The 15,189-nt window shown below is 44.9% G+C and overlaps 1 protein-coding gene across 7 annotated transcripts in view; it reads right to left on the reverse strand.

Annotated features, from left to right (window-relative positions):
• The window catches only part of CFAP44 (cilia and flagella associated protein 44), a 111,853-nt gene that overhangs the window by 76,272 nt on the left and 20,392 nt on the right, over nucleotides 1–15,189 (reverse strand). The gene's annotated exons all lie outside the window — the stretch shown is intronic.

Raw genomic sequence — 15,189 nt, forward strand, 5'->3', positions numbered from 1 at the left:
CTATATTATATGTTCCCTGACTGCTCGCTATAATACACATTCCCTGACTGCTCACTATAATGCATGTTCCCTCACTGCTCACTATAACGCACGTTCCATGATAGCTCACTATAATGCATGTTCCCTCACTGTTCACTATAAAGCACGTTCCCTGATAGCTCACTATAATACATGTTCCCAGACAGTCACTATAATGCAGATTCCCTCACTGCTCACTATAATACACGTTCCCTGACTGCTGACTATAATGCATAATCCCTCACTGCTCACTATAATGCAGGTTCCCTCACTGCTCTCTATAATGCATGTTCCCTGACCGCTCACTATAATGCACGTTCCCTGACTCTTCACTACAATGAATGTTCCCTCAGTGCTCACTATAATGTATGTTTCCTGATAGCTCACTATAATACATGTTCCCTGACAGCTCACTATAATACATGTTCCCTGATAGCTCACTATAATGCATGTTCCCTGACTGCTCACTATAACACACGTGCCCTGATAGCTCACTATAATACATGTTCCCTGACGGTCACTATAATGCAGGTTCCCTCACTGCTCACTATAATGCACGTTCCCTGATAGCTCACTACAATACATGCTCCCTGACAGTCACTATAGTGCAGGTTCCCTGACTGATCACTATAACGCATGTTCCCTGACTGCTGACTATAAAGCATGTTCCCTCACTGCTCACTATAATGCATGTTCCCTCACTACTCACTATAACACACGTTCCCTGATAGCTCACTATAACGCACGTTCCCTGATAGCTCACTATAATGCATGTTCCCTGACAGCTCACTATAATGCATGTTCCATGACTGCTCACTATGATGCAGGTTCCCTGACTGCTCATTATAACGCACGTTCCCTGACTGCTCACTATAACGCACGTTCCCTGACTGCTCACTATAACGCACGTTCCCTGATAGCTCACTATAATGCATGTTCCCTCACTGTTCACTATAAAGCACGTTCCCTGATAGCTCACTATAATACATGTTCCCAGACAGTCACTATAATGCAGGTTCCCTCACTGCTCACTATAATACACGTTCCCTGACTGCTGACTATAATGCAGGTTCCCTCACTGCTCTCTATAATGCATGTTCCCTGACCGCTCACTATAATGCACGTTCCCTGACTCTTCACTACAATGAATGTTCCCTCAGTGCTCACTATAATGTATGTTTCCTGATAGCTCACTATAATACATGTTCCCTGACAGCTCACTATAATACATGTTCCCTGATAGCTCACTATAATGCATGTTCCCAGACTGCTCACTATAACACACGTGCCCTGATAGCTCACTATAATACATGTTCCCTGACGGTCACTATAATGCAGGTTCCCTCACTGCTCACTATAATGCACGTTCCCTGATAGCTCACTATAATGCACGTTCCCTGATAGCTCACTACAATACATGCTCCCTGACAGTCACTATAGTGGAGGTTCCCTGACTGATCACTATAACGCATGTTCCCTGACTGCTGACTATAAAGCATGTTCCCTCACTGCTCACTTTAATGCATGTTCCCTCACTGCTCACTATAATGCATGTTCCATCACTACTCACTATAACACACGTTCCCTGATAGCTCACTATAACGCACGTTCCCTGATAGCTCACTATAATGCATGTTCCCTGACAGCTCACTATAATGCATGTTCCATGACTGCTCACTATGATGCAGGTTCCCTGACTGCTCATTATAACGCACGTTCCCTGACTGCTCACTATAACGCACGTTCCCTGACTGCTCACTATAACGCACGTTCCCTGATAGCTCACTATAATGCATGTTCCCTCACTGTTCACTATAAAGCACGTTCCCTGATAGCTCACTATAATACATGTTCCCAGACAGTCACTATAATGCAGGTTCCCTCACTGCTCACTATAATACACGTTCCCTGACTGCTGACTATAATGCATGTTCCCTCACTGCTCACTATAATGCATGTTCCCTCACTGCTGACTATAATGCATGTTCCCTCACTACTCACTATAATGCACGTTCCCTGATAGCTCACTATAATGCGTGTTCCCTGATAGCTCACTACAATACATGCTCCCTGACAGTCACTATAATGCAGGTTCCCTGACTGCTCACTATAAAGCCTGTTCCCTCACTGCTCTCTGTAATGCATGTTCCCTGACCGCTCACTATAATGCACATTCCCTGACTCTTCACTACAATGCATGTTCCCTCAGTGCTCACTATAATGTATGTTTCCTGATAGCTCACTATAATACATGTTCCCTGACAGCTCACTATAATGCATGTTCCCTGATAGCTCACTATAATGTATGTTGCCTGACAATGCATGTTCCCTGACTGCTCACTATAACACACGTGCCCTGATAGCTCACTATAATACATGTTCTCTGACGGTCACTATAATGCAGGTTCCCTGACTGCTCACTATAATGCAGGTTCCCTCACTGCTCACTATAATGCACGTTCCCTGATAGCTCACTATAATGCATGTTCCCTGATAGCTCACTACAATACATGCTCCCTGACAGTCACTATAGTGCAGGTTCCCTGACTGATCACTATAACGCATGTTCCCTGACTGCTGACTATAAAGCATGTTCCCTCACTGCTCACTATAATGCACATTCCCTGATAGCTCACTATAATGCATGTTCCCTGATAGCTCACTATAATGCATGTTCCCTGACTGCTCACTATAATGCAGGTTCCCTGACTGCTCACTATAATGCATGTTCCCTGATAGCTCACTATAATGCATGTTCCCTCAATGCTCACTATAATGCATGTTCCCTGACAGCTCACTGTAATGCAGGTTCCCTGACTGCTCACTATAAAGCATGTTCCCTGACTGCTCACTATAAAGCAGGTTCCCTGACTGCTCACTGTAATGCAGGTTCCCTGACTGCTCACTATAATGCAGGTTCCCTGACTGCTCACTGTAATGCAGGTTCCCTGACTTCTCACTATAATGCAGGTTCCCTGACTTCTCACTATAAAGCAGGTTCCCTGAATGCTCACTATAATGCAGGTACCCTGACAGCTCACTATAATGCATGTTCCCTCACTGCTCACTATAATGCATGTTCCCTCACTGCTCACTATAAACTATAATGCAGGTTCCCTCACTGCTCACTATAATGCAGGTTCCCTCACTGCTCACTATAATGCATGTTCCCTCACTGCTCACTATAATGCAGGTTCCCTGACTGCTCACTATAATGCAGGTTCCCTGACTGCTCACTATAATGCATGTTCCCTCACTGCTCACTATAAACTATAAAGCAGGTTCCCTGACTGCTCACTATAATGCAGGTTCCCTCACTGCTCACTATAATGTATGTTCCCTCACTGCTCACTATAATGCAGGTTCCCTGACTGCTCACTATAATGCAGGTTCCCTGACTGCTCACTATAATGCAGGTTCCCTGACTGCTCACTATAATGCAGGTTCCCTGACTGCTAACTATAACGCAGGTTCCCTGACTGCTCACTATAATGCATGTTCCCTCACTGCTCACTATAATGCATGTTCCCTGATAGCTCACTATAATGCATGTTCCCTCACTGCTCACTATAAACTATAATGCAGGTTCCCTCACTGCTCACTATAATGCAGGTTCCCTCACTGCTCACTATAATGCATGTTCCCTCACTGCTCACTATAATGCATGTTCCCTAATAGCTCACTATAATGCATGTTCCCTGACTGCTCACTATAACGTACGTTCCCGGACTACTCACTATAACGCACGTTCCCTGACTGCTCACTATAATACATGTTCCCTCTCTGCTCACTATAATGCATGTTCCCTGACTGCTCACTATAACACACGTTCCCTGATAGCTCACTATAATACATGTTCCCTCTCTGCTCACTATAATGCATGTTCCCTGACTGCTCACTATAACACACGTTCCCTGATAGCTCACTATAATACATGTTCCCTGACGGTCACTATAATGCATGTTCCCTGACTGCTCACTATGATGCAGGTTCCCTGACTGCTCAATATGATGCAGGTTCCCTGACTGCTCACTATAATGCAGGTTCCCTGACTGCTCACTATAATGCATGTTCCCTCACTGGTCACTATAATGCATGTTCCCTGATAGCTCACTATAATGCATGTTCCCTGATAGCTCACTATAAGGCATGTTCCCTGACTGCTCACTATAACGCACGTTCCCTGACTGCTCACTATAACGTACGTTCCCTGACTGCTCACTATAATACATGTTCCCTCACTGCTCACTATAATGCATGTTCCCTCACTGCTCACTATAAACTATAATGCAGGTTCCCTCACTGCTCACTATAATGCAGGTTCCCTCACTGCTCACTATAATGCATGTTCCCTCACTGCTCACTATAATGCAGGTTCCCTCACTGCTCACTATAAACTATAAAGCAGGTTCCCTGACTGCTCACTATAATGCAGGTTCCCTCACTGCTCACTATAATGCATGTTCCCTCACTGCTCACTATAATGCAGGTTCCCTGACTGCTCACTATAATGCAGGTTCCCTGACTGCTCACTATAACGCACGTTCCCTGACTGCTCACTATAATACATGTTCCCTCACTGCTCACTATAATGCATGTTCCCGGATAGCTCACTATAATGCACATTCCCTGATAGCTCACTATAATACATGTTCCCTGAATGCTCAGTATAATACATGTTCCCTGACTGCTCACTATAATGCAGGTTCCATGACTATGCATGTTCCTTGACTGCTCACTATAATGCATGTTCCCTGACTGCTCACTATAATGCACATTCCCTGACTGCTTGCTATAATGTATGTTCCCTGACTGCTTGCTATAATGCATGTTCCCTGATAGCTCACTATAATGCATGTTCCCTCACTGTTCACTATAAAGCACGTTCCCTGATAGCTCACTATAATACATGTTCCCAGACAGTCACTATAATGCAGATTCCCTCACTGCTCACTATAATACACGTTCCCTGACTGCTGACTATAATGCATAATCCCTCACTGCTCACTATAATGCAGGTTCCCTCACTGCTCTCTATAATGCATGTTCCCTGACCGCTCACTATAATGCACGTTCCCTGACTCTTCACTACAATGAATGTTCCCTCAGTGCTCACTATAATGTATGTTTCCTGATAGCTCACTATTATACATGTTCCCTGACAGCTCACTATAATACATGTTCCCTGATAGCTCACTATAATGCATGTTCCCTGACTGCTCACTATAACACACGTGCCCTGATAGCTCACTATAATACATGTTCCCTGACGGTCACTATAATGCAGGTTCCCTCACTGCTCACTATAATGCACGTTCCCTGATAGCTCACTATAATGCACTTTCCCTGATAGCTCACTACAATACATGCTCCCTGACAGTCACTATAGTGCAGGTTCCCTGACTGATCACTATAACGCATGTTCCCTGACTGCTGACTATAAAGCATGTTCCCTCACTGCTCACTTTAATGCATGTTCCCTCACTGCTCACTATAATGCATGTTCCCTCACTACTCACTATAACACACGTTCCCTGATAGCTCACTATAACGCACGTTCCCTGATAGCTCACTATAATGCATGTTCCCTGACAGCTCACTATAATGCATGTTCCATGACTGCTCACTATGATGCAGGTTCCCTGACTGCTCATTATAACGCACGTTCCCTGACTGCTCACTATAACGCACGTTCCCTGACTGCTCACTATAACGCACGTTCCCTGATAGCTCACTATAATGCATGTTCCCTCACTGTTCACTATAAAGCACGTTCCCTGATAGCTCACTATAATACATGTTCCCAGACAGTCACTATAATGCAGGTTCCCTCACTGCTCACTATAATACACGTTCCCTGACTGCTGACTATAATGCATGTTCCCTCACTGCTCACTATAATGCATGTTCCCTCACTGCTGACTATAATGCATGTTCCATCACTACTCACTATAATGCACGTTCCCTGATAGCTCACTATAATGCGTGTTCCCTGATAGCTCACTACAATACATGCTCCCTGACAGTCACTATAATGCAGGTTCCCTGACTGCTCACTATAAAGCCTGTTCCCTCACTGCTCTCTGTAATGCATGTTCCCTGACCGCTCACTATAATGCACATTCCCTGACTCTTCACTACAATGCATGTTCCCTCAGTGCTCACTATAATGTATGTTTCCTGATAGCTCACTATAATACATGTTCCCTGACAGCTCACTATAATGCATGTTCCCTGATAGCTCACTATAATGCATGTTGCCTGACAATGCATGTTCCCTGACTGCTCACTATAACACACGTGCCCTGATAGCTCACTATAATACATGTTCTCTGACGGTCTATATAATGCAGGTTCCCTGACTGCTCACTATAATGCAGGTTCCCTCACTGCTCACTATAATGCACGTTCCCTGATAGCTCACTATAATGCATGTTCCCTGATAGCTCACTACAATACATGCTCCCTGACAGTCACTATAGTGCAGGTTCCCTGACTGATCACTATAACGCATGTTCCCTGACTGCTGACTATAAAGCATGTTCCCTCACTGCTCACTATAATGCACGTTCCCTGATAGCTCACTATAATGCATGTTCCCTGATAGCTCACTATAATGCATGTTCCCTGACTGCTCACTATAATGCAGGTTCCCTGACTGCTCACTATAATGCATGTTCCCTCACTGCTCACTATAATGCATGTTCCCTGATAGCTCACTATAATGCATGTTCCCTCAATGCTCACTATAATGCATGTTCCCTGACAGCTCACTGTAATGCAGGTTCCCTGACTGCTCACTATAAAGCATGTTCCCTGACTGCTCACTATAAAGCAGGTTCCCTGACTGCTCACTGTAATGCAGGTTCCCTGACTGCTCACTGTAATGCAGGTTCCCTGACTGCTCACTATAATGCAGGTTCCCTGACAGCTCACTGTAATGCAGGTTCCCTGACTTCTCACTATAATGCAGGTTCCCTGACTTCTCACTATAAAGCAGGTTCCCTGACTGCTCACTATAATGCAGGTACCCTGACAGCTCACTATAATGCATGTTCCCTCACTGCTCACTATAATGCATGTTCCCTCACTGCTCACTATAAACTATAATGCAGGTTCCCTCACTGCTCACTATAATGCAGGTTCCCTCACTGCTCACTATAATGCATGTTCCCTCACTGCTCACTATAATGCAGGTTCCCTGACTGCTCACTATAATGCAGGTTCCCTGACTGCTCACTATAATGCATGTTCCCTCACTGCTCACTATAAACTATAAAGCAGGTTCCCTGACTGCTCACTATAATGCAGGTTCCCTCACTGCTCACTATAATGCAGGTTCCCTGACTGCTCACTATAATGCAGGTTCCCTGACTGCTCACTATAATGCAGGTTCCCTGACTGCTCACTATAATGCAGGTTCCCTGACTGCTAACTATAACGCAGGTTCCCTGACTGCTCACTATAATGCATGTTCCCTCACTGCTCACTATAATGCATGTTCCCTCACTGCTCACTATAAACTATAATGCAGGTTCCCTCACTGCTCACTATAATGCAGGTTCCCTCACTGCTCACTATAATGCATGTTCCCTCACTGCTCACTATAATGCATGTTCCCTGATAGCTCACTATAATGCATGTTCCCTGACTGCTCACTATAACGTACGTTCCCGGACTACTCACTATAACGCACGTTCCCTGACTGCTCACTATAATACATGTTCCCAATCTGCTCACTATAATGCATGTTCCCTGACTGCTCACTATAACACACGTTCCCTGATAGCTCACTATAATACATGTTCCCTCTCTGCTCACTATAATGCATGTTCCCTGACTGCTCACTATAACACACGTTCCCTGATAGCTCACTATAATACATGTTCCCTGACGGTCACTATAATGCATGTTCCCTGACTGCTCACTATGATGCAGGTTCCCTGACTGCTCAATATGATGCAGGTTCCCTGACTGCTCACTATAATGCAGGTTCCCTGACTGCTCACTATAATGCATGTTCCCTCACTGCTCACTATAATGCATGTTCCCTGATAGCTCACTATAATGCATGTTCCCTGATAGCTCACTATAAGGCATGTTCCCTGACTGCTCACTATAACGCACGTTCCCTGACTCCTCACTATAACGCACGTTCCCTGACTGCTCACTATAATACATGTTCCCTCACTGCTCACTATAAACTATAATGCAGGTTCCCTCACTGCTCACTATAATGCAGGTTCCCTCACTGCTCACTATAATGCATGTTCCCTCACTGCTCACTATAATGCAGGTTCCCTCACTGCTCACTATAAACTATAAAGCAGGTTCCCTGACTGCTCACTATAATGCAGGTTCCCTCACTGCTCACTATAATGCATGTTCCCTCACTGCTCACTATAATGCAGGTTCCCTGACTGCTCACTATAATGCAGGTTCCCTGACTGCTCACTATAATGCAGGTTCCCTGACTGCTCACTATAATGCAGGTTCCCTGACTGCTAACTATAACGCAGGTTCCCTGACTGCTCACTATAATGCATGTTCCCTCACTGCTCACTATAATGCATGTTCCCTCACTGCCCACTATAATGCATGTTCCCTGATAGCTCACTATAATGCATGTTCCATGACTGCTCACTATAACGCACGTTCCCTGACTGCTCACTATAACGCACGTTCCCTGACTGCTCACTATAATACATGTTCGCTCTCTGCTCACTATAATGCATGTTCCCTGACTGCTCACTATAACACACGTTCCCTGATAGCTCACTATAATACATGTTCCCTCTCTGCTCACTATAATGCATGTTCCCTGACTGCTCACTATAACACACGTTCCCTGATAGCTCACTATAATACATGTTCCCTGACGGTCACTATAATGCATGTTCCCTGACTGCTCACTATGATGCATGTTCCCTGACTGCTCACTATAACGCACGTTCCCTGACTGCTCACTATAACGCACGTTCCCTGACTGCTCACTATAACGCACGTTCCCTCACTGCTCACTATAATGCATGTTCCCTCACTGCTCACTATAATGCACGTTCCCTGATAGCTCACTATAATGCACGTTCCCTGATAGCTCACTATAATGCATGTTCCCTGACTGCTCACTATAATGCAGGTTCCCTCACTGCTCACTATAATGCAGGTTCCCTCACTGCTCACTATAATGCAGGTTCCCTCACTGCTCACTATAATGCAGGTTCCCTGACTGCTCACTATAATGCAGGTTCCCTGACTGCTCACTATAATGCAGGTTCCCTGACTGCTCACTATAATACAGGTTCCCTCACTGCTCACTATAATGCATGTTCCCTGATAGCTCACTATAATGCACGTTCCCTGATAGCTCACTATAATGCACGTTCCCTGATAGCTCACTATAATGCATGTTCCCTGACTGCTCACTATAACACACGTTCCCTGACTGCTCACTATAACGCACGTTCCCTGACTGCTCACTATAACGCACGTTCCCTGACTGCTCACTATAACGCACGTTCCCTGACTGCTCACTATAACGCACGTTCCCTGACTGCTCACTATAATACATGTTCCCTCACTGCTCACTATAATGCATGTTCCCTGAATGCTCACTATAATACATGTTCCCTGACTGCTCACTATAATGCAGGTTCCATGACTATGCATGTTCCTTGACTGCTCACTATAATGCATGTTCCCAAACTGCTCACTATAATGCACATTCCCTGACTGCTTGCTATAATGTATGTTCCCTGACTGCTTGCTATAATGCATGTTCCCTGATAGCTCACTATAATACATTTTCCCTGACTGCCACTATAATGCATGTTCCCTCACTGCTCACTATAATGCAGGTTCCCTGACTGCTCACTATAATGCAGGTTCCCTGACTGCTCACTATAATGCAGGTTCCCTGACTGCTCACTATAATGCAGGTTCCCTGACTGCTCACTATAATGCAGGTTCCCTGACTGCTCACTATAATGCAGGTTCCCTGACTGCTCACTATAATGCATGTTCCCTCACTACTCACTATAATGCAGGTTCCCTGACTGCTCACTATGATGCAGGTTCCCTCACTGCTCACTATAATGCATATTCCCTGACAGCTCACTATAATCCACGTTCCCTCACTGCTCACTATAATACACGTTCCCTGACAGCTCACTATAATGCACGTTCCCTGACAGCTCACTATAATGTATGTTCCCTGACTGCTCACTATAACGCAGGTTCCCTCACTGCTCACTATAATGCATGTTCCCTCACTGCTCACTATAATGCACGTTCCCTGACTGCTCACTATAAACTATAATGCAGGTTCCCTGACTGCTCACTATAATGCAGGTTCCCTCACTGCTCACTATAATGCATGCTCCCTGACTGCTCACTATAATGCAGGTTCCCTGACTTCTCACTATAATGCAGGTTCCCTCACTGCTCACTATAATGCAGGTTCCCTGACTGCTCACTATAATGCATGTTCCCTGATAGCTCACTATAATGCATGTTCCCTGATAGCTCACTATAATGCAGGTTCCCTCACTGCTCACTATAATGCAGGTTCCCTGACTGCTCACTATAACGCACGTTCCCTGACTGCTCACTATAATGCAGGTTCCCTGACTGCTCACTATAATGCAGGTTCCCTGATATCTCACTATAATGCATGTTCCCTGATAGCTCACTATAACGCACGTTCCCTGACTGCTCACTATAATACATGTTCCCTCTCTGCTCACTATAATGCATGTTCCCTGACTGCTCACTATAACACACGTTCCCTGATAGCTCACTATAATACATGTTCCCTGACGGTCACTATAATGCATGTTCCCTGACTGCTCACTGTGATGCAGGTTCCCTGACTGCTCACTATAACGCACGTTCTCTGACTGCTCACTATAACGCACGTTCCCTGACTGCTCACTATAACGCACGTTCCCTGACTGCTCACTATAATACATGTTCCCTCACTGCTCACTATAATGCATGTTCCCTGATAGCTCACTATAATGCACATTCCCTGATAGCTCACTATAATACATGTTCCCTGAATGCTCACTATAATACATGTTCCCTGACTGCTCACTATAATGCAGGTTCCATGACTATGCATGTTCCTTGACTGCTCACTATAATGCATGTTCCCTGACTGCTCACTATAATGCACATTCCCTGACTGCTTGCTATAATGTATGTTCCCTGACTGCTTGCTATAAAGCATGTTCCCTGATAGCTCACTATAATGCATGTTCCCTCACTGTTCACTATAAAGCACGTTCCCTGATAGCTCACTATAATACATGTTCCCAGACAGTCACTATAATGCAGATTCCCTCACTGCTCACTATAATACACGTTCCCTGACTGCTGACTATAATGCATAATCCCTCACTGCTCACTATAATGCAGGTTCCCTCACTGCTCTCTATAATGCATGTTCCCTGACCGCTCACTATAATGCACGTTCCCTGACTCTTCACTACAATGAATGTTCCCTCAGTGCTCACTATAATGTATGTTTCCTGATAGCTCACTATAATACATGTTCCCTGACAGCTCACTATAATACATGTTCCCTGATAGCTCACTATAATGCATGTTCCCTGACTGCTCACTATAACACACGTGCCCTGATAGCTCACTATAATACATGTTCCCTGACGGTCACTATAATGCAGGTTCCCTCACTGCTCACTATAATGCACGTTCCCTGATAGCTCACTATAATGCACGTTCCCTGATAGCTCACTACAATACATGCTCCCTGACAGTCACTATAGTGCAGGTTCCCTGACTGATCACTATAACGCATGTTCCCTGACTGCTGACTATAAAGCATGTTCCCTCACTGCTCACTTTAATGCATGTTCCCTCACTGCTCACTATAATGCATGTTCCCTCACTACTCACTATAACACACGTTCCCTGATAGCTCACTATAACGCACGTTCCCTGATAGCTCACTATAATGCATGTTCCCTGACAGCTCACTATAATGCATGTTCCATGACTGCTCACTATGATGCAGGTTCCCTGACTGCTCATTATAACGCACGTTCCCTGACTGCTCACTATAACGCACGTTCCCTGACTGCTCACTATAACGCACGTTCCCTGATAGCTCACTATAATGCATGTTCCCTCACTGTTCACTATAAAGCACGTTCCCTGATAGCTCACTATAATACATGTTCCCAGACAGTCACTATAATGCAGGTTCCCTCACTGCTCACTATAATACACGTTCCCTGACTGCTGACTATAATGCATGTTCCCTCACTGCTCACTATAATGCATGTTCCCTCACTGCTGACTATAATGCATGTTCCCTCACTACTCACTATAATGCACGTTCCCTGATAGCTCACTATAATGCGTGTTCCCTGATAGCTCACTACAATACATGCTCCCTGACAGTCACTATAATGCAGGTTCCCTGACTGCTCACTATAAAGCCTGTTCCCTCACTGCTCTCTGTAATGCATGTTCCCTGACCGCTCACTATAATGCACATTCCCTGACTCTTCACTACAATGCATGTTCCCTCAGTGCTCACTATAATGTATGTTTCCTGATAGCTCACTATAATACATGTTCCCTGACAGCTCACTATAATGCATGTTCCCTGATAGCTCACTATAATGCATGTTGCCTGACAATGCATGTTCCCTGACTGCTCACTATAACACACGTGCCCTGATAGCTCACTATAATACATGTTCTCTGACGGTCACTATAATGCAGGTTCCCTGACTGCTCACTATAATGCAGGTTCCCTCACTGCTCACTATAATGCACGTTCACTGATAGCTCACTATAATGCATGTTCCCTGACAGTCACTATAGTGCAGGTTCCCTGACTGATCACTATAATGCATGTTCCCTGACTGCTGACTATAAAGCATGTTCCCTCACTGCTCACTATAATGCACATTCCCTGATAGCTCACTATAATGCATGTTCCCTGATAGCTCACTATAATGCATGTTCCCTGACTGCTCACTATAATGCAGGTTCCCTGACTGCTCACTATAATGCATGTTCCCTCACTGCTCACTATAATGCATGTTCCCTGATAGCTCACTATAATGCATGTTCCCTCAATGCTCACTATAAACTATAATGCAGGTTCCCTCACTGCTCACTATAATGCAGGTTCCCTCACTGCTCACTATAATGCATGTTCCCTCACTGCTCACTATAATGCAGGTTCCCTGACTGCTCACTATAATGCAGGTTCCCTGACTGCTCACTATAATGCATGTTCCCTCACTGCTCACTATAAACTATAAAGCAGGTTCCCTGTCTGCTCACTATAATGCAGGTTCCCTCACTGCTCACTATAATGCATGTTCCCTCACTGCTCACTATAATGCAGGTTCCCTGACTGCTCACTATAATGCAGGTTCCCTGACTGCTCACTATAATGCAGGTTCCCTGACTGCTCACTATAATGCAGGTTCCCTGACTGCTCACTATAACGCAGGTTCCCTGACTGCTCACTATAATGCATGTTCCCTCACTGCTCACTATAATGCATGTTCCCTGATAGCTCACTATAATGCATGTTCCCTCACTGCTCACTATAAACTATAATGCAGGTTCCCTCACTGCTCACTATAATGCAGGTTCCCTCACTGCTCACTATAATGCATGTTCCCTCACTGCTCACTATAATGCACATTCCCTGATAGCTCACTATAATGCATGTTCCCTGATAGCTCACTATAATGCATGTTCCCTGACTGCTCACTATAATGCAGGTTCCCTGACTGCTCACTATAATGCATGTTCCCTCACTGCTCACTATAAACTATAATGCAGGTTCCCTCACTGCTCACTATAATGCATGTTCCCTGATAGCTCACTATAATGCATGTTCCCTGATAGCTCACTATAATGCATGTTCCCTGATAGCTCACTATAATGCATGTTCCCTGATAGCTCACTATAATGCATGTTCCCTCACTGCTCACTATAAACTATAATGCAGGTTCCCTCACTGCTCACTATAATGCATGTTCCCTGACTGCTGACTATAAAGCATGTTCCCTCACTGCTCACTATAATGCACATTCCCTGATAGCTCACTATAATGCATGTTCCCTGATAGCTCACTATAATGCATGTTCCCTGACTGCTCACTATAATGCATGTTCCCTGACTGCTCACTATAATGCAGGTTCCCTGACTGCTCACTATAATGCATGTTCCCTCACTGCTCACTATAAACTATAATGCAGGTTCCCTCACTGCTCACTATAATGCATGTTCCCTGATAGCTCACTATAATGCATGTTCCCTGATAGCTCACTATAATGCATGTTCCCTGATAGCTCACTATAATGCAGGTTCCCTGACTGCTCACTATAATGCAGGTTCCCTGACTGCTCACTATAATGCAGGTTCCCTGACTGCTCACTATAATGCAGGTTCCCTGACTGCACACTATAACGCAGGTTCCCTGACTGCTCACTATAACGCACGTTCCCTGACTGCTCACTATAAGGCACGTTCCCTGACTGCTCACTATAACGCACGTTCCCTGACTGCTCACTATAACGCACGTTCCCTGACTGCTCACTATAATACATGTTCCCTCTCTGCTCACTATAATGCATGTTCCCTGACTGCTCACTATAACACACGTTCCCTGATAGCTCACTATAATACATGTTCCCTCTCTGCTCACTATAATGCATGTTCCCTGACTGCTCACTATAACACACGTTCCCTGATAGCTCACTATAATACATGTTCCCTGACGGTCACTATAATGCATGTTCCCTGACTGCTCACTATGATGCAGGTTCCCTGACTGCTCAATATGATGCAGGTTCCCTGACTGCTCACTATAATGCAGGTTCCCTGACTGCTCACTATAATGCATGTTCCCTCACTGCTCACTATAATGCATGTTCCCTGATAGCTCACTATAATGCATGTTCCCTGATAGCTCACTATAAGGCATGTTCCCTGACTGCTCACTATAACGCACGTTCCCTGACTGCTCACTATAACGCACGTTCCCTGACTGCTCACTATAATACATGTTCCCTCACTGCTCACTATAAACTATAATGCAGGTTCCCTCACTGCTCACTATAATGCAGGTTCCCTCACTGCTCACTATAATGCATGTTCCCTCACTGCTCACTATAA

Source organism: Taudactylus pleione, unplaced genomic scaffold, assembly GCF_031769625.1.
Source record: "Taudactylus pleione unplaced genomic scaffold, aTauple2 ptg000523l, whole genome shotgun sequence".
In the NCBI taxonomy this organism is placed as follows: domain Eukaryota; kingdom Metazoa; phylum Chordata; class Amphibia; order Anura; family Myobatrachidae; genus Taudactylus; species Taudactylus pleione.